Source organism: Entelurus aequoreus, linkage group LG09 (assembly GCF_033978785.1).
Source record: "Entelurus aequoreus isolate RoL-2023_Sb linkage group LG09, RoL_Eaeq_v1.1, whole genome shotgun sequence".
Taxonomy (NCBI): Eukaryota; Metazoa; Chordata; class Actinopteri; order Syngnathiformes; family Syngnathidae; genus Entelurus; species Entelurus aequoreus.
The window spans coordinates 72080650-72101589 of NC_084739.1; positions in this window are offsets into that span (position 1 = coordinate 72080650).

Here is a 20940-nt window from a genome sequence, read left to right on the forward strand (position 1 = left end):
CAGTTTGCACTGTGAAACAAATGTGTATATATATATATATATATATATATATATATATATATATATATATATATATATATATATATATATATATATATATATATATATATATATATATATATAAATATATATATATAAATAAATAAATAAATATATATAAAAATACTGTAAAAATACAAGTGGTACCGTATACAAAAAAAAAGTAAAATTGCAGTGGCTAATCTGCCATTTTTTTTTTTGCGTTAAATTTACCGACATTTTTTGTACAGTGTGCACCGTGAAAGAAAATGTCAGATCAGTTGCCAAATTTTTACTGTCAAATTAAAGAGGTACTTTTTTTCCATTTACCGTCTTTTAGTGTACTAAAAACAGTAAAATCGTAGCGACTAATCTGTAAATTATTTTTTTTACGGTAAAATCTACCAACTTTTTTTTTTACAGTGCTGACTATCATAGAAAAAGTGTATTTTAAAATGAAAAACTGGCAGCTCAGTACCAAATGTTTACTGTAAAAATAAAATCTGTAACTTTTTTTCCATTTACAGTAATTTAGTGTACTAAAAACAGTAAAATTGAAGCGACCAATCTGCCGTTTTTTTAAACCGTAAAATCTATTAACTTTTTTTTTTACAATGCTGACAATAAAAAAAAAGTGGATTTTACAATTAAAAACTGGCAGTTCAGTACCAAATTTTTACTACTAAAAGTTGTACCTTTTTTTCCCATTTACAGTAATTTGGTGTACAAAAAACAGTAAAACTGTAGCGACAAATCAGCCAATCTTTTTTACTGTGAAATTACGGTACATTTTATATATATATATATATATATATATATATATATATATATATATATATATATATATATATATATATATATATATATATATATATATATATATATATATATATATGTATATATATATATATATATATATATATATATATATATATATATATATATATATATATATATTTTTTTTTTTTTTAACTGTTAAAATCTATTAACTGTTTTTTACAGTGCTCACTATCAAGGAAAAAGTGCATTAAAAAAATAAAAAATAAAAATACTGTAAAAATACAAGGGGTACCGTATACAAAAAACAGTAAAATTGTAGCGACAAATCTGCCAATTATTTTTTACAGTGAAATTACGGTAAAAAATGTTTTCAGTTTGCACTGTGAAATATATATATATATATATATATATATATATATATATATATATATATATATATATATATATATATATATATATATATATATATATATATATATATATATATATATATATATATATATATATATATATATATAGAAATTTTATTTTTATTATTTTATTTTTTTTACTGTTAAAATCTATTAACTGTTTTTTACAGTAAAAATTGTAGCGACAAATCTGCCAATTTTTTTTTACCGTGAAATGACGGTACATTTTTTCTGCAGTTTGCACTGTGAAATAATTAAACTTTTTTTTTTTACCGTTAAAATCTATTAACTGTTTTTTACAGTGCTCACTATCAAGGAAAAAGTGCATACAAATAAAAAAAAAATACTGTAAAAATACAAGTGGTACCGTATACAAACAAATGGTAAAATTGCAGTGGCTAATCTGCCTTTTTTTTTTTTGCGTTAAATTTACCGACATTTTTTCTACAGTGTGCACCGTGAAAGAAACTGTCAGATCAGTTGCCAAATTTTTTACACTAAAATTAATAATAAACGATAACATCCCAGCACATTATCTGCCTTTTTTTTTTTTTACGATCGAATATACTGATGGATTTTTCCCAGCGCAGATATTGAATGCAAGGAATAAAAATGCGGCGTGGAGGAGGCGCGGGCATCAGCTACCTGGCAGACAAAGGTGAGATGGCGAGGAAATGAAGCTTGGTTGGCAGCTAAAGTGAGATTTAGGAGAGGCGGGGAGGTGATTAGTGGGCAGCTGAGGCGTGGAGAGATGGCGAGGACACAAAAGGAAGAAAAGGATGGATGGCGGCAAGGAGGGCAGGTGAGGTAAGGGGGGGGGGGAGGGGCCTGGCGGCGGAGAGACACGGTCCATCACGCCGCCTGTCTGGGCGAGGAAAGGAGGAAGGACAAAGTTTAATCAGGATTGATCGCCTGCGTCAGTCTGTGGGATGATGCTGCTGATATCGATCGCCGCAGCTTGAAGAACGATACTGGTCGTGTCAATCATCAGATGATTTCTGATCACACAACTTTGGTGTACTTGCAGCAACGTTGTCAACAAAAGGACCACAAATGTGATTAATCGTGATTAACACATGTTCAAAAGTGTGATTAATCAGATTTTTGATGTAGCCACTAACAAGAACGTTACAAGTTTGCAACAAGCAGCGGGCGACTAACAATGCTAACATAGTACACCCAGAGAAGTTGTCGATAAAAGTACCACAGATTAATGGAGCAACTGTGATTAATCACGATTAATCTACATTCAAAAGTGTGAATACGTTTTTTTGAGGAAAACGCTACTAGTACACAGCAAGCAGTGGACAACAAGCGACACAAGTGGAGTGTAACTTTGTCAACAAAAGTACCACAAATAAGTGAAGCATTGCTTTTGTAGCAACTGTGATTAATCGTGATTCATCCACATTCAAAAGTGTGATTAATCAGACTTTTAAGGCGGAACGCTACAAGTACACAACAAAGAATAGACGAAAAAACAAGAATAGTAGAGTGTAACTTTGGAAATGTCAACAAAAGTACCATGAATAAGTAAAGCATCACTTTTGTAGCAATTGTGATTAATCGTGATTAATCCACATTCAAAAGTGTGATTAATCAGACTTTTAAAGCGGTACGCTACAAGTAAACAACAAACAATAGACAAAAACGAGAATAGTGGAGTGTAACTTTTTGAGGCAAAATGCTACTAGTACAAAACAAGCAGTAGACAAGCGACAAAGGTGGAGTGTAACTTTGGAAATGTCAACAAAAGTACCACAAATAAGTAAAGCATCACTTATGTAGCAACTGTGATTAATTGTGATTAACCCACATTCAAAAATGTGATTAATCAGAATTTTGAGGCAGAATGCAGTTAGTACAAAACAAGCAGTAGACAAGCGACAAAAGTGGAGAGTAACTTCGGCAATGTCAACAATAGTACCACAAATAAGTAAAGCATCACTTTTGTTGCAACTGTGATTAATCATGATTAATCCACATTCAAAAGTGTGATTAATCAGACTTTTGAGGCAGAACGCTACAAGTACACAACAAACAGTAGACAAGTGACAAAAGTGGAGTCTAACTTTGGAAATGTTGTCAACAAAAGTACCACAAATAAGTAAAGCATCACGTTTGTATTCACTGTGATTAATCGTGATTAATCCACATTCAAAAAAGTGTGATTAATCAGAATTTGAGGCAGAAAGCTACAAGTAAACAAGCAGTAGAAGACAAACACAGATAGTGGAGTATACACCCGCAGCAATGTTGTCAACAAAAGTACCGCGTTTAAGTGAACCAGTGCTTTTGTAGCAACTGTGATTAATCGTGATTAATCCACATTCGAAGTGTGATTAATCAGCCTTTTGAGGCAGAATGCTACTAGTACAAAACAAGCAGTAGACAAGCAACAAAAGTGGAGTCTAACTTCGGAAATGTCAACAAATGTACCACAAGTGAGTAAAGCATCACTTTTGTAGCAACAGTGATTAATCATAATTAATCCATATTCAAATGTGTGATTAATCAGACTTTTGAGGCAGAATGCAGTTAGTACAAAACAAGTAGTAGACAAGCGACAAAAGTGGAGTCTAACTTTGGAAATGTTGTCAGTTAAAGTACCACAAATAAGTAAAGCATCACTTTTGTAGCAACTGTGATTAATCGTGATTAATCCACATTCAAAAAAGTGTGATTAATCAGACTTTTGAGGCACAAAGCTACAAGTAAACAAGCAGTAGACGACAAACACAGATAGTGGAGTATACACCCGCAGCAATGTTGTCAACAAAAGTACCGCGTTTAAGTGAACCAGCGCTTTTGTAGCAACTGTGATTAATCGTGATTAATCCACATTCGAAGTGTGATTAATCAGCCTTTTGAGGCAGAATGCTACTAGTACAAAACAAGCAGTAGACAAGCAACAAAAGTGGAGTCTAACTTCGGAAATGTCAACAAATGTACCACAAGTGAGTAAAGCATCACTTTTGTAGCAACAGTGATTAATCATAATTAATCCATATTCAAATGTGTGATTAATCAGACTTTTGAGGCAGAATGCAGTTAGTACAAAACAAGTAGTAGACAAGCGACAAAAGTGGAGTCTAACTTTGGAAATGTTGTCAGTTAAAGTACCACAAATAAGTAAAGCATCACTTTTGTAGCAACTGTGATTAATCGTGATTAATCCACATTCAAAAAAGTGTGATTAATCAGACTTTTGAGGCACAAAGCTACAAGTAAACAAGCAGTAGACGACAAACACAGATAGTGGAGTATACACCCGCAGCAATGTTGTCAACAAAAGTACCGCGTTTAAGTGAACCAGCGCTTTTGTAGCAACTGTGATTAATCGTGATTAATCACGCTTTTGAGGCAGAATGCTACTAGTACAAAACAAGCAGTAGACAAGCGACAAAAGCGGAGTGTAACTTCGGAAATGTCAACAAAAGTACCACAAATAAGTAAAGCATCACTTTTGTAGCAACTGTGAATAATCGTGATTAATCCACATTCAAAAGTGTGATTAATCAGACTTGTGAGGCAGAACGCTACAAGTAGAAAAACAAACAGTAGACGACAAACGAGAATAGTGGAGTGTAACTGAGGCAATGTTGTCAACAAAAGTACCACAAATAAGTAAAGCATCACTTTTGTAGCAACTGTGATTAATCGTGATTAATCCACATTCAAAAGTGTGATTAATCAGAATTTTGAAGCAGAACGCTACTAGTACAAAACAAGCAGTAGACAAGCGACAAAAGTGGAGAGTAACTTCGGAAATGTCAACAAAAGTACCACAAGTAAGTAAAGCATCACTCTTGTAGCAACTGTGATTAATCCACATTCAAAAGTGTGATTAATCGTGATTAATCCACATTTAAAAGTGTGATTAATCAGACTTTTGAGGCAGAATGCTACAAGTAGACAACAAGCAGTAGACGCCTAACACCGATAGTGGAGTACACACCCGCAGCAACAAAAGTACCGTATATAAGTGAATCAACTCTTATATAGCAACTGTGATTAATCGTGATTAATCCACATTCAAAAAAGTGTGATTAATCAGACTTTTGAGGCAGAAAGCTACAAGTAAACAAGCAGTAGACGACAAACACAGATAGTGGAGTATACACCTGCAGCAATGTTGTCAACAAAATTACCACAAATAAGTAACGCATCGCTTTTATAGCAACTGTGATTAATCGTGATTAATCCACATTCAAAAGTGTGATTAATCAGAATTTTGAAGCAGAACGCTACTAATACACAACAAGCAGTAGACAAGCGACAAAAGTGGAGTGTAACTTTGGAAATGTCAACAAAAGTACCATAAAAAAGTAAAGCATCACTTTTGTAGCAACTGTGATTAATTGTGATTAATCCACATTCAAAAGTGTGATTAATCGTGATTAATCCACATTCAAAAGTGTGATTAATCAGACTTTTGAGGCAGAATGCTACAAGTAGACAACAAGCAGTAGATGACTAACACCGATAGTGGAGTACACACCCGCAGCAACAAAAGTACCGTATATAAGTGAAGCAACTTTTTTGTAGCAACTGTGATTAATCGTGATTAATCCACATTCAAAAGAGTGATTAATCAGATTTTTTTATTTTTTTTTTAATCATTGGACAGCACTAATTATTAATAATAATGTAAGTGTTATATAGGTAGAGCATACATACTGTAGTGTGGTAAAGCTATCTTACATGCAAGTATCTTATTTAGTGTGTGTGTGTGTGTGTGTGTGTGTGTGTGTGTGTGTGTGTGTGTGTGTGTGTGTGTGTGTGTGTGTGTGTGTGTGTGTGTGTGCGCGAAGGGAGACCTTGTGCAGAGAGGCATGGCGGCTCAGGCTGACGGGCGGGATGACTTGGACGAGCGCTGATGAATGGAAGCGTGGAGGCCATCTTGTCAATGAGTGCTATGTTAAGTGCGTCCATTAGCATCATCACGGAGATTCATACCACATGCAGCTTGGACAGGAAGTGGAAACAAACACGAGCGCCCGGGGGAGCGAGGAGGATGAAGAAGTAGAAGAAGAGGATGTCTGCGCCGCAGAGAGTGATTGTAATGACTGCGCTGAGGTCGCCGCTCCAATTAGTGGGGGTGTGGGGGTGGGTGGATGGGGGGGGGGGGGGGGGGCACTTCTGCACAAAAACTTTGGAGAAAGTTAGCGAGGTCAACAACTTTTGGTTCTGTTTTCCATTACCGATCTTTATTCCCGCTCCCTTAGTGGAAAGTCGTGCGTCGTGCAGAAAACAACAACAATTCACGACAAACGTTTTGGAGGTAAAACCGAAGACCTCAATGATGTCGTTATTTGTGTAGCACAATATGAAGAACACCAGAAAACGCTAATTTCCTTTAAAAAGACACTACTTTTTTTTGCTACGCTTTGAACCCTGCGGCTTACAAAATGGTGCGGCTGATTAATGGATTTTCCTTCGATGACGGCCATAATAGTTTAAAAAAAAAACTAAACAAGGTGTTAATAGGTGTGTTGTTGTTTGTGCTATGGCACCATCTTGTGTTTTTTTTCCTGCTGTTTAAAGCTTTGAACCGGAAGTACAAGTGCCGTTCCGTCTTCGAATCTAATTTTCGGATCCAAATCCACTTTATTTAAATGCTATTAAAAAACAAACTCTTTCCAGAGTGCTGCACATAAAAATTCCATCTAATATACCAAAAATATTGTCTGATTACAAGAACATTTTAAAAGTGTTCAATTAAAATGATTTAAAATATAACAGATTAAAATAAATTAAAAAAATAGTATTTTTTACTTTTATTTTTAACCCTGCGGCTTACAAAATGGTGCGGCTGATTAACGGATTTTAATTCGCTGACGGCCATAATAGTTTTAAAAAAAACTAAACAAGGTGTGAAAAGGTGTGTTGTTGTTTGTGCTATGGCGCCATCTTGTGGTTTTTTTTCCTGCTGTTTAAAGCTTTGAACCGGAAGTACAAGTGCCGTTCCGTCTTCGAATGTAATTTTCGGATCCAAATCCACTTTATTTAAATGCTATTAAAAAACAAACTCTTTCCAGAGAGCTGCACATAAAAATTCCATCTAATATACTAAAATTATTGTCGGATGACAAAAACATTTGAAAATTGTTCAATTAAAAGGATTTAAAATAAAAATTGATTAAAATCAATTTAAAAAATACTTTTTTTTTTTAAATACATAAAAAAATAACACCAAAATAAGTAAAAACAAATCAATAAATCTGAATCAGAAATACAAGTATGTATATTTATATATTATTATTATATTATATATATATATATATATATATATATATATATATATATATATATATATATATATATATATATATATATATATATATATATATATATATGTGTGTCTTAATTAGATTATCCAAAAAATAGTGCTCGATACCGTGGTAGAGCGTAATATGTATGTGTGGGGAAAAAAAATCACAAGACTATTTCATCTCTACAGGCCTGTTTCATGAGGGGTTTACCTCAATCCTCAGGAGATTTTTTTTTTAATTCGCTGACGGCCATAATAGTTAAAAAAAACAACTAAACAAGGTGTGAAAAGGTGTGTTGTTGTTTGTGCTATGGCGCCAAAATCTCCTGAGGATTGAGGTAAACCCCTCATAAAACAGGCCTGTAGAGATGAAATAGTCTTGTGATTTTTTCCCACACATACATATATATATATATATATATATATATATATATATATATATATATATATATATATATATATATATATATATATATATATATATATATATATATATATATATATATATAAAAGTAGAACAACACAATAAAAGCTACAGAGGAGGCAGAAAATAACAGTAGGATTTAAGAAGAGACTTAAAACATTCAACAGTGGGGGGGCCATTCTGGCATGAAGGGGCAGAACATTCCATAGTTTAGGGCCCACAACAGAGAAGGCCCTGTGGCTCCTAGTCTTAAGTCTCGTCTTAGGCACCACTAGTTGGAACTGGTCCTCGGACTTCAATGCTCGAGCTGGAGCATGCATTTGGATTAGAGCCTTTAAAAAAACCAAACACTAATAATTTAAAGTAATTCTAAAAACACATAATGTGTGCAATAAACAAATATGTATCATGCAAACTAAAAATACACTAATCATTTGGGGCTAAAGATGAAAGTTTGTGAGACAATGTTTCAACATTCACTTCAATAAATTCATTTATTCAGTTTTAATTTCCATCCATTCATTTTCTACCGCTTGTCCCGTTCGGGGTCGCGGGGGTTGCTGGAGCCTATCTCAGCTGCACATGGACGGAAGGCGGGGTACACCCTGGACAAGTTGCCACCTCGTCGCAGGGCCAACACAGATAGACAGACAACATTAACACTCACATTCACACACTAGCGGTTTTAATTTGTATATTTAAAAAATATATACCATATATATATATATATTTTTTAATTTATTAAATTTTTTATTTTTTTTATTTTTTAAATATATGCGGTTTTAATTTGTATATTTAAAAAAATATACTATATATATATATATTTTTTTTGAATACTTTTTTTTTTTTTTAAATATATGCGGTTTTAATTTTTATATTTAAAAAAATATACTATATATATATATATATATATATATATATATATATATATATATATATATATATATATATATATATATATATATATATATATATATATATATATATTTTTTTTTTTTAATTTTTTAATTTTTTTTTTATTTTTTTATTTTTTTAATATTTGCGGTTTTAATTTTTATATTTAAAAAAATATACTATATATATATATATATATATATATATATATATATATATATATATATATATATATATATATATATATATATATAATTTTTTTTTTTTAATATATGCGGTTTTAATTTGTGGATTTAAAAAAACAAACATAACTTTTGCGGGTAACTAATGCAAACAATGTTTTATTTTAATGTTTTGTGCAGTAATTGTTTTAACAAACATAAAAAGTGTGTAGCGCCTCTGCTGGCTGCAGCCTAGTACTGCATTACAATTTGCCAAAATGGCCTCAAGACACAATTAATAAATACATTAATAATAAACGAATAATTCCACACAATTATTTTCCCCCAACAAAGACCTGATAGTCCTTTTCTATTGATCTTTGGGATTAATCAATGGCCAAATTGTATGCGCTCAAAGGACACTTCATTAGGAACACTTGCATCATACAGAAGCTCCATCAAATGTTTTACAAAATGTGTCAATATGTCTTCGTGTTTGACGACACGTGATCTTGAATAAAAACTAGTGAGTTTGACATGAAAAATGTTGTTATCGTACAACAGAGTGCGCTTCTGACAAGCTTTTTACTCCATCCGACTGCACGCCCTTGGCCTCATTCACCCCGCCGCCCGGGTGGAGCACACTCTGGCCGAGGGGACGGCGATGTCGTACATCACCCGGCCTCCCGCCGAATGTCTCTCTGTGGCTCAGGTCGGAGTGGGGTCCTGAGGTCGCCAGCGGGCGCTTTAATGAATGCCAAATTATCCTCTGTGACACACACATTTAAATTTTATATATATATATATATATATATATATATATATATATATATATATATATATATATATATATATATATATATATATATATATATATATATATATATATATATATATATATATATATATATATATAAATCGTGTGTATACACATATATACATACATACACATATATACATACATATGTACATATATACATACATATATACACATACATACATACATATATATACACATATATATATACATATATACATACATATGTACATATATACACATACGTACATACATATATACACATTGTATTTTTTATACACTGATTTTTTCTGCATCAAACAGTATTTTGACAGACTGAATTTTAAACAACTTTTGCCCACAAGTTTGTCTTCATTGAAATGTTGCTGCATCATTTTTTACACAGAATTTTTCTGCACAAAATTTTCATACACTGATTTTTTTTTTGACCTGAATTTATTTTACGCTGAATTTTAAAACACTGTATTTGAACAGACTGAATTTTTAAACAACTTTTGCCCACAAGTTTGTATTCAATGATATGTTTCTGCACCAATTTTGTTTTACATTGAATTTTTCTGCACTGAATTTTTTATACACTGATTATTTGTTTTGCACTGAATTTATTTTATGCTGGATTTTAAAACACTGTATTTTGACAAACTGAATTTGTAAACAACTTTTGCCCACAAATTTGTATTCAGTGACATTTTTCGGCACCATTTTTTTACACTGAATTTTTCTGCACCAAACTTTCCTGCACTGAATTTTTTTACACTGAATTTTTGCATACACTGATTTTTTTTTGCACTGAATTTATTTTACGATGAATTTTAAAACACTGTATTTTGAAAAACTTAATTTTTAAATTACTTTTGCCCACAAATTTTTATTCAATGATATGTTTCTGTACCAATTTTTTTTTACATTGAATTTTTCTGCACTGAATTTTTTATACACTGATTTTTTTTGTTGCATTGAATGAATTTTTTATTTTACACTGAATTTTAAAACACTGTATCTTGACAAACTGAATTTGTAAACAACTTTTGCCCACAAATTTGTATTCAGTGACATTTTTCGGCACCCTTTTTTTCCACTGAATTTTTTCGGCACCAAACTTTCCTGCACTGAATTTTTGGATACACTGATTTTTTTTACACTGAATTTATTTTACGCTGAATTTTAAAACAGTATTTTGACCAACTAAATTTTTAAACAACTATTTGCCCACAAATTTGTATTAAACAAAATCATTCTGCACCATTTTTTACACTGAATGTTTCTGCACTGAATTTTTTTACACTGAATTTTTATCTACACTAATTATTTTGTTAAAGAGGTTCATTTATCCTACTAATGTGTATTTATAAATAGTTGATTTATATAGGCTAGTAACACCGCCATCCCACCACCTCAGGTGGGATGGAACAATCCATATAACACGTCACAGATGACGTCACACTAACATCACGTGACACCTCTGAGGAAGGCTGCAGAAGCAAGATAGCCGAAACTTGTCAGGTACAAAACTTTACCTTACTAGCCTATATAAATCAACTATTTATAAATACACTAATTATTATTTTTTTTGAACTGAATTTATTTTACGCTGAATCTTAAAACACTGTATTTTGACAAACTTAATTTTTAAACAACTTTTGCCCACAAATTTGTATTCATTGAATTTTTTCTGCACCAATTTTTTTTTACACTGAATTTTACTGCACCAAACTTTTTTGCACCGAATGTACTTGATGCTAAATTATAAAACACTGTATATTTGACAACTACATTTTTGTACACGACTTTTGTCCACAAATTTGTGTTAAATTACATTTTTCGGCACCATTTTTTACAGTGATTTTTTTCTGCACCAAACTTTTTTGCACTGAATGTATTTTATGCTGAATTTTAAAACACTGTATATCTGACAAACTACATTTTTGTACACCACTTTTGTCCACAAATTTGTGTTAAATGACATTTTTCGGCACCATTTTTCTACAGTGATTTTTTTCTGCACCAAACTTTTCTGCACTGCTTTTTTTTTTTTACACTGAATCTTTCTGCTCTGATTTTTTTTATACACCGGGTATTTTTTTGCACTGGATTTTAAAAAACAGTATTTTGACAAACTTAATTTTTAAACAACTTCTGCCCACAAATTTGTATTCAATAACAATTTTTCGGCACCATTTTTTTTACACTTAATTTTTGTGCACCAAACTTTCCTGCACTGAATTTTTTTACACTGAATTTTTGTATACACAGATTTTTTTTTTTTTTTTTTTTTTTTTTCACTGAATCTATTTTATGCTGAATCTTAAAACACTGTATTTTGACAAACTGAATTTTTAAACAACTTTTGCCCACAAATTTGTATTCATTGAATTTTTTCTGCACCAATTTTTTTTACACTTATATATAAAATGGCGGCGCATGGGAATGCAGCGGCTCTGCTAACGCTCTTGGGAGTGTAGAGCGATTTGGCAAAAAACACCCGTAATTTCTGTCAATTTCATGGCTGGCTCAAAGCGTGAACACTCTGTGATCACATATGACCGACAGACAATTCTGGATGTGGATGGATCGGGTCGTTATAGACTGAAAGATGCATGTACGGTGGACCTCCTCGCTAGCATGGGAATACTTCATGGGCTACATCGAGCGGCCTTTGTAGCAGCGGAGTCAAGTGCTAGCGGTGACCGCCAATGGAGACGACATAGGCGGTGCGAGCGGAAGCAGAAGCGGGGATGCCGAGCTGGGCTAACAACAAAGAGAAAAGCTAACCAAAGAAGCGTGGAGTCTCCGGGTAAGAAGCCATTTAAACTAGAACTAGCCGGCGTCAGGCTGGATAATCCCTGCACACATAGCAATTCTCTTAGAATAAAACACAACTCACATAATGTTTTTTCTTTTGTGACCATGTCAGAGGCAGACATACATTGTACTGAGGTAGCTAACTATGATGCGTTCAGTTTATCGCAACATCAAGCAAACAATCTGAATATCCCCGTCGTATCAATTCCTAGATATGGTCGAAACTATTTAAAGTGCAATACGCATAATAAACGCAACATTATTAATATTGCTACTTCGGATAATTTCAACAAACAATCCTCAAAACAGCCCACTACCTATAATATGGGCTTTTTAAACATAAGATCATTATCTTCCAAAACGCTAATAGTTAATGAAGTCATTAGAGACAACAAACTTGACGTCGTTGGTCTCGCCGAGACCTGGCTCAAACCAGACGATTTTTTTTGCGCTAAATGAAGCATCTCCTCCTGGCTATACCAATACACATGTTGCCCGACCTCTTAAAAGGGGATATATAATATACAATGAAAACTATAATCTTACACCTAACCTAAATAATAAATATAACTCGTTTGAGGTGCTCACTTTGAGGTTTGTCACACCGCTGCCTCTCCACCTGGCTGTTATCTACCGACCCCCTGGGCCCTATTCAGACTTCATCAGTGAATTCTCAGAGTTTGTTGCTGATCTAGTGACGCACGCCGACAATATAATCATAATGGGGGACTTTAATATCCATATGAATACCCCATCGGACCCTCCATGCGTGGCGCTCCAGACTATAATTGATAGCTGTGGTCTTACACAAATAATAAATGAACCCACGCATCGCAACGGTAATACGATAGATCTAGTGCTTGTCAGGGGTGTCACCACCTCTAAAGTTACGATACTCCCGTACACTAAAGTAATGTCCGATCATTACCTTATAAAATTTGAAGTTCTGACTCATTGTCAACAAACTAATAATAATAATAATAACTACTATAGCAGCCGCAACATTAATGCTGCCACAACGACGACTCTTGCTGACCTACTGCCTTCGGTAATGGCACCATTCCCAAATTATGTGGGCTCTATTGAGAACCTCACTAACAACTTTAATGACGCCCTGCGCGACACCATTGATAGTGTAGCACCGCTAAAGCTAAAAAGGGCCCCTAAAAGGCGTACCCCATGGTTTACAGAAGAAACTAAAGCCCAGAAATGATCATGTAGAAAGCTGGAACGCAAATGGCGTGCGACTAAACTTGAGGTTTTCCATCAAGCATGGAGTGATAGTTTAATAACTTATAAACGCATGCTTACCTCAGCTAAAGCTAAATATTACTCAAATCTCATCCACCTCAACAAAAATGATCCTAAATTTCTGTTTAGTACAGTAGCATCGCTAACCCAACAAGGGACTCCTCCCAGTAGCTCCACCCACTCAGCAGATGACTTTATGAATTTCTTTAATAAGAAAATTGAAGTCATTAGAAAGGAGATTAAAGACAACGCATCTCAGCTACAACTGGGTTCTATTAACACAAATACGACTGTATATACGACGGATACCGCCCTCCAAAATAGTTTCTCTCTCTTTGATGAAATAACATTGGAGGAATTGTCAAAATGTGTAAATGGGACAAAACAAACAACATGTTTACTTGACCCAATTCCTGGGAAACTTATCAAGGAGCTTTTTGTATTATTAGGTCCATCAGTGTTAAATATTATAAACTTATCACTTTCCTCTGGTACTGTTCCTCTAGCATTCAAAAAAGCGGTTATTCATCCTCTACTCAAAAGACCTAACCTCGATCCTGATCTCTTGGTAAACTACCGGCCGGTGTCCCATCTTCCGTTTATCTCGAAAATCCTCGAAAAAATTGTAGCACAGCAGCTAAATGAACACTTAGCGTCTAACAATCTCTGTGAACCTTTTCAATCCGGTTTCAGGGCAAATCACTCTACGGAGACAGCCCTCGCAAAAATGACTAATGATCTATTGCTAACGATGGATTCTGATGCTTCATCTATGTTGCTGCTTCTTGATCTTAGCGCCGCTTTCGATACTGTTGATCATAATATTTTATTAGAGCGTATCAAAACGCGTATTGGGATGACAGACTTAGCCTTGTCTTGGTTTAACTCTTATCTTACTGACAGGATGCAGTGTGTCTCCCATAACAATGTGACCTCGGACTATGTTAAGGTAACGTGCGGAGTTCCCCACGGTTCGGTTCTTGGCCCTGCACTCTTTAGTATTTACATGCTGCCGCTAGGTGACATCATACGCAAATACGGTGTTAGCTTTCACTGTTATGCTGATGACACTCAACTCTACATGCCCCTAAAGCTGACCAACACGCCGGATTGTAGTCAGCTGGAGGCGTGTCTTAATGAAATTAAACAATGGATGTCCGCTAACTTTTTGCAACTCAACGCTAAGAAAACGGAAATGCTGATTATCGGTCCGGCTCAACACCGACATTTATTTAAAAATACCACCTTAACATTTGACAACCAAACAATTAAACAAGGAGACTCGGTAAAGAATCTGGGTATTATCTTCCACCCAACTCTCTCGTTTGAGTCACACATTAAGAGTGTTACTAAAACGGCCTTCTTTCATCTCCGTAATATCGCTAAAATTCGTCCCATTTTGTCCACAAGCGATGCTGAGATCATTATCCATGCGTTCGTTACATCTCGTCTCGATTACTGTAACGTTTTATTTTCGGGCCTCCCTATGTCTAGCATTAAAAGATTACAGATGGTACAAAATGCGGCTGCTAGACTTTTGACAAAAACAAGAAAGTTTGATCATATTACGCCTATACTGGCTCACTTGCACTGGCTTCCTGTGCACCTAAGATGCGACTTTAAGGTTTTACTACTTACGTATAAAATACTACACGGTCAAGCTCCTGCCTATCTTGACGATTGTATTGTACCATATGTCCCGGCAAGAAATCTGCGTTCAAAGAACTCCGGCTTATTAGTGATTCCTAGAGCCCAAAAAAAGTCTGCGGGCTATAGAGCGTTTTCTATTCGGGCTCCAATACTATGGAATGCCCTCCCGGTAACAGTTAGAGATGCTACCTCAGTAGAAGCATTTAAGTCTCATCTTAAAACTCATTTGTATACTCTAGCCTTTAAATAGACTCCCTTTTTAGACCAGTTGATTTGCCGTTTATTTTATTTTCTTTTCTACTCTGTTCCAAACCCGGGGTGGACCACTAGCCTGTTCATCAGATGGGGACATCTCTACGCTGCTGACTCGTCTCCACTCGGGATGGTTCCTGCTGGCCCCACTATGGACTGGACTCTCGCTGATGTGTTGGACTTTCACAATATTATGTCAGACCCACTCGACATCCATTGCTTTCGGTCTCCCCTAGAGGGGGGGGGGGGGGGGGGGGTTACCCACATATGCGGTCCTCTCCAAGGTTTCTCATAGTCATTCACATTGACGTCCCACTGGGGTGAGTTTTCCTTGCCCGTATGTGGGCTCTGTACCGAGGATGTCGTTGTGGCTTGTACAGCCCTTTGAGACACTTGTGAATTAGGGCTATATAAATAAACATTGATTGATTGATTGATTGATACACTGAATATTTCTGCACTGATTTTTTTATAAACTGATTTTTTTTTTTTTTGCACTGAATTTATTTTACGCTGAATTTTAAAACACTATTTTGACAAACTAAATTTTTATACACATTTTTTTGTCTACAAATTTGTATTTAATGAAATTGTCAGCATAATTTGGTGTAAAAAAATTAAAAAAAAAGGTCGACTCACAACATTTAAATGCAAAAATAGTGTCCACAAAAAGCTTTGGTAATATAGACACAAACAAAGCTCCATATGCAACCTGTTACACTTTGCATCACTTTACATGCATTCCTTATTTCCCACAAGAAAACATGTTTTATCCTGCTTAGAAAGGACTGAATATGTCATCTGTTTCATATTCCAAAGATGACTCCTACCGGCACAATAAAACAAGAGGCTTTACAATAAAAAACTTGGTGAATCCTCTCATTTCACCCTCCAAACATCAAGAGTCAGCAAACAACACGAGGGAGAGGAAGGACAAAAAACAGACATACAGGTCACGCTGAACTTATTTGACGTGTCTCAATAAAAAGAGCTCACGCCAACGGGATAAAGCCGCGATTGTCTCGTACTTTGCGATGGATTTAGTCCAGTGTCATACTTCATCTAAAGAGGCTGACTTTAATACTCTTTACAGCACACTTCCTGTTTGCACGGGGAATTGATTTGGAGCCAGCAGCGTGACTTGACCCAATAGAAGGCTTCGCTGATGATGTAATACGCGGAGTGCGGGGAATCAAACAATGCGAGCCGGGCATATTCCATCATTCACTGCTTATTTCATCATTTCATGTCTGAGCAGGCTTCGGCGTCCCTTTGTTTGCGCCACATTTGCATTTATCGCATTTACTGCCACTCGCCCGGGCAGCTCAAACTTTGCTGTGATGGACTGGAAAATGTGTCGAATCAGCTGGCATGTTCTATCAATGCCAATTTTTACGCAACTTGGCTTGCGAGTGTGGACAATTATTTTGGTTAGACATTTGTGCATGTTATTGAAAACAAAATAAGCTAACAATAACTAGAATTTGCAATTGCGGTAGGAATTGTGCGTGAATGCCCTACGAGTGGAACTGAAATGCTTAAATGTCTAGGGTGAGTAGAGTGTGCGGATGTTGGAACGGTTCGAATCGGTTGAGAAATGTGGGATATGCAGTAGATTGTATATTTCCCATTCATTGTCGATGGGGAGAAAATTCCGGGAAAACCGGGAATTTGGGAAAAGGGAAAACATGTTTTGCGTTCAATATATTGGAAGAGTAATATGGGTGGATGGTTGAAAGGTCGGGATAGGGTTTAGAAATGGCGCAAACGGTTGAGAATTTAGGGCATTGTAGAACTTCAATGGGAATTTCCCGGAAATTTTGGGAAAAACCGGGAATTTTCCAAGTTATCGATACTAGCACAACTGTCCTAGATGGTATGAAACGTTTGAGAATTTAGGGCATTGTAGAACTATGAATACGTCCATTAATTTGAAGGGAATTTCCTGGAAATTTGGGAATTTCGCAAAAACCAGGAATTATTGAAAATATTGAGACTAGCACAATTGTCCCAGATGGTATGAATGGGTTGGTGTTGGAATTTTTGGAATCGGTTGAAAAATGTTGACGTAGTAACAGTTTGAATTGAGAATGGGTAGTTCGGAATTCCTGGAATTTCTGAAAAACTGGGTGGGAAATAGGAACATTTGTTGTCCCAACTAAGAGGAATGTTCTAAAGGTGCAATGGTCAAAAACGATTCAAACATGTGGACTGTGAAAACTTTCCAGAAAGAGATGAATAAAGGGCGTTGGCAAATTGAGAATTCCTGGAATTTTTTAAAACCTCTTCTGAAATGGTAGTTTGATTGTCCAAGGTGAGTGGAGTGTGTGGATGTCGGAATGGTTCAAATCGATTTAGAAATGTGGGATATGCAGTAGATTGTATATTTCCCATTCATTGTCAATGGACAGACAATGCCGTTAAAATGGGGAATTTCGGGAAAAGGGAAAACATGTTTTGCGTTCGATATATCAAAAGAGTAGAGTGTGTAGATGGTTGAAAGGTCAGAATCTCGTTTAGAAATGGCGCAAAAGTTTATGTAGAACTTGAATAAGTCCATTCATTTGAAGGTAATTTCCCGGAAATTTTTGAATTTTGGGAAAACCCGGAAAATTATAAGCATTTTTTGTCCCAACTAAGAAGAATGTTTTAAAGGTGGAATGGTCAAAAACGGTTGAAAAATGTGGACTTTGAAAACTTTCCAGGAAGAGATGAAAATAGGGCTTTGGCAAACTGGGAATTCCTGGAATTTTTAAAAACCTTTTCTGAAATGGTAGTTTGAGTGTCCAAAGTGAGTGGAGTGTGTGGATGTTGGAACGGTTCAAATCGATTTAGAATTGTGGGATATGCAGTAGATTGTATATTTCCCATTCATTGTCGATGGAGAGACAATGCCGGGAAAATGGGGAATTTTGGGAAAGGGAAAACATGTATTGCGTTCAATATATTGGAAGAGTAATATGGGTGGATGGTTGAAAGGTCGGGATAGGGTTTAGAAATGGCGTAAAAGTTTGAGAATTTAGGGCATTGTAGAACTTCAATGGGAATTTCCCGGAAATGTTGGAATTTTGGGAAAACCGGGAATTTTTCAAGTTATCGATACTAGCACAATTGTCCTACATGGTATGAAAAGTTTGACAATGTAGGGCATTGTATAACTATGAATATGTCCATTCATTTGAAGGGAATTTCCTGGAAATTTGGGGAATTTTGCAAAAAACAGGAATTATTGAAAATATTGAGACTAGCACAATTGTCCCAGATGGTATGAATGGGTTGGTGTTGGAATTTTTGGAATCGGTTGAAAAATGTTTACGTAGTAATCGTTTGAATTGAGAATGGGTAGTTCGAAATTCCTGGAATTTCGGAAAAACTGGGGGGGAAATAGGAGCATTTTCTGTACCAACTAAGAGGAATGTTCAAAAGAGTAGGATGTGTAGATGGTTGAAAGGTCGGAATCTGGTTTAGAAATGGCGCAAAAGTTTATGTAGAACTTGAATAAGTCCATTCATTTGAAGGTAATTTCCCGGAAATTTTTGAATTTTGGGAAAACCGGGAAAATTATAAGCATTTTTTGTCCCAACTAAGAGGAATGTTTTAAAGGTGGAATGGTCAAAAACGGTTGAAAAATGTGGACTTTGAAAACTCTCCAGGAAGAGTTGAAAATAGGGCTTTGGCAAACTGGGAATTGACTTTGTTCTCCTCGCCGCAATTGGACAGGCGTCATTTCCCGCCCGTCTTCCCCATATTTGCATATTTATGGAGCAGCTTGTTGCGACGCTGAGGGCCCGAATGTGCTGGTGACGAAACAGCTTCTGGAGCCACGGATCAGTTCACCCGCGCTTGTTAAACCCAGACCTATGTCATTACCACACGCCGCAATGCTTGCACAGAAAGATACAAGGAGGGCATTTTGAGTAATCTGATTACTTTTATGTACGTAACGTAAGTCACTTTTTACTCATTAAAGCGACTTCTAACACCACTTTATATCAAATAGTGGAAGGCAACATCACACAGCAAACAACACACTACTACTACTACTACGAGGGAATAACGAACAACAAATCAACGATTGAAGTGACAACTTCCAATCCGACAAAAACCCCCTTTGTGGACAAGGAGACTTCAGCCATGGAGGGACATTCCCTTCATTAAAGGTGCTGTTTGCAACATTGACACAGGTGCTGAGCGCTATTGGCGCTGTAACAATATTTAAACTCGTTATCTTTTATGACGCACAATTGTTGGATTAAACAAAGTCAATAGTACACAACAAACACTGTGAAGTAAAAACTATCGAAAACGTTTTATATCCTTAGTTTTTGGCCTCAAAGTCTTCCTTACCTGTGTCCCGATAATTATTCCCTGAAATTGTAAACAACAACAACATTATTTAGTAAAACTACAAAAATATCGATCTCATCACTCTCGTATCGATCATGTACTGGTACTCCCTTAGGTACCAACAACGATATACGGATGGACCAACCCTTGTTATGAGTACACCCGGCCGCTACACACTAGTGTTGTCCCGATATTTGGTACCGGTACAGGTACTAAAATGTATTTCGATACTTGTCGATACTTTTTTATAAATAAATGGGACCACAAAAAATGTCATTATTGGCTTTATTTTAAGAAAAAAATCTTACGGTACATTAAAAATATGTTTCTTATTGCAATTTTGTCCTTAATGCCTGGTTCACACCAACAGCGCTTACCGCGCTTTAAAGCGGCGAGCAAAGCGCCGTCATTTTTGTCAATTTTTCCACGAATATCCCGATCTCCGAAGTAATGTTATGCTTTGATACGTTCTGATACGAATTAGTTGCCGCTTTGTTACCGTTCCTCACGATTTGATGCCGCTTTGATACGTTTTATTACGCTTTATTGAACTTTATTACGCTTTGATGCGATCTTGACGCTTTAAATCAGGCTCTGACACGATTATCAAGCTCTGTTGTGCATTGTTACAACAAAAATAAGAAAAACATGTGAAAAACTCAGTATACTAAGTTTTCCCCACATTTGTTTAGATGTATCTATTTATTTGATTTCTCTTTTTGGTTTATTGTATACAGGATAAAACACATAATGTAATAAAAAAGAGAACTATGATAAACAAATAAGTAAGAAAAAATGTGAAAAACTCAGTATACTGTTTTCCACACATTTTTTATATTCATTTATTTTTTAAATTTCTC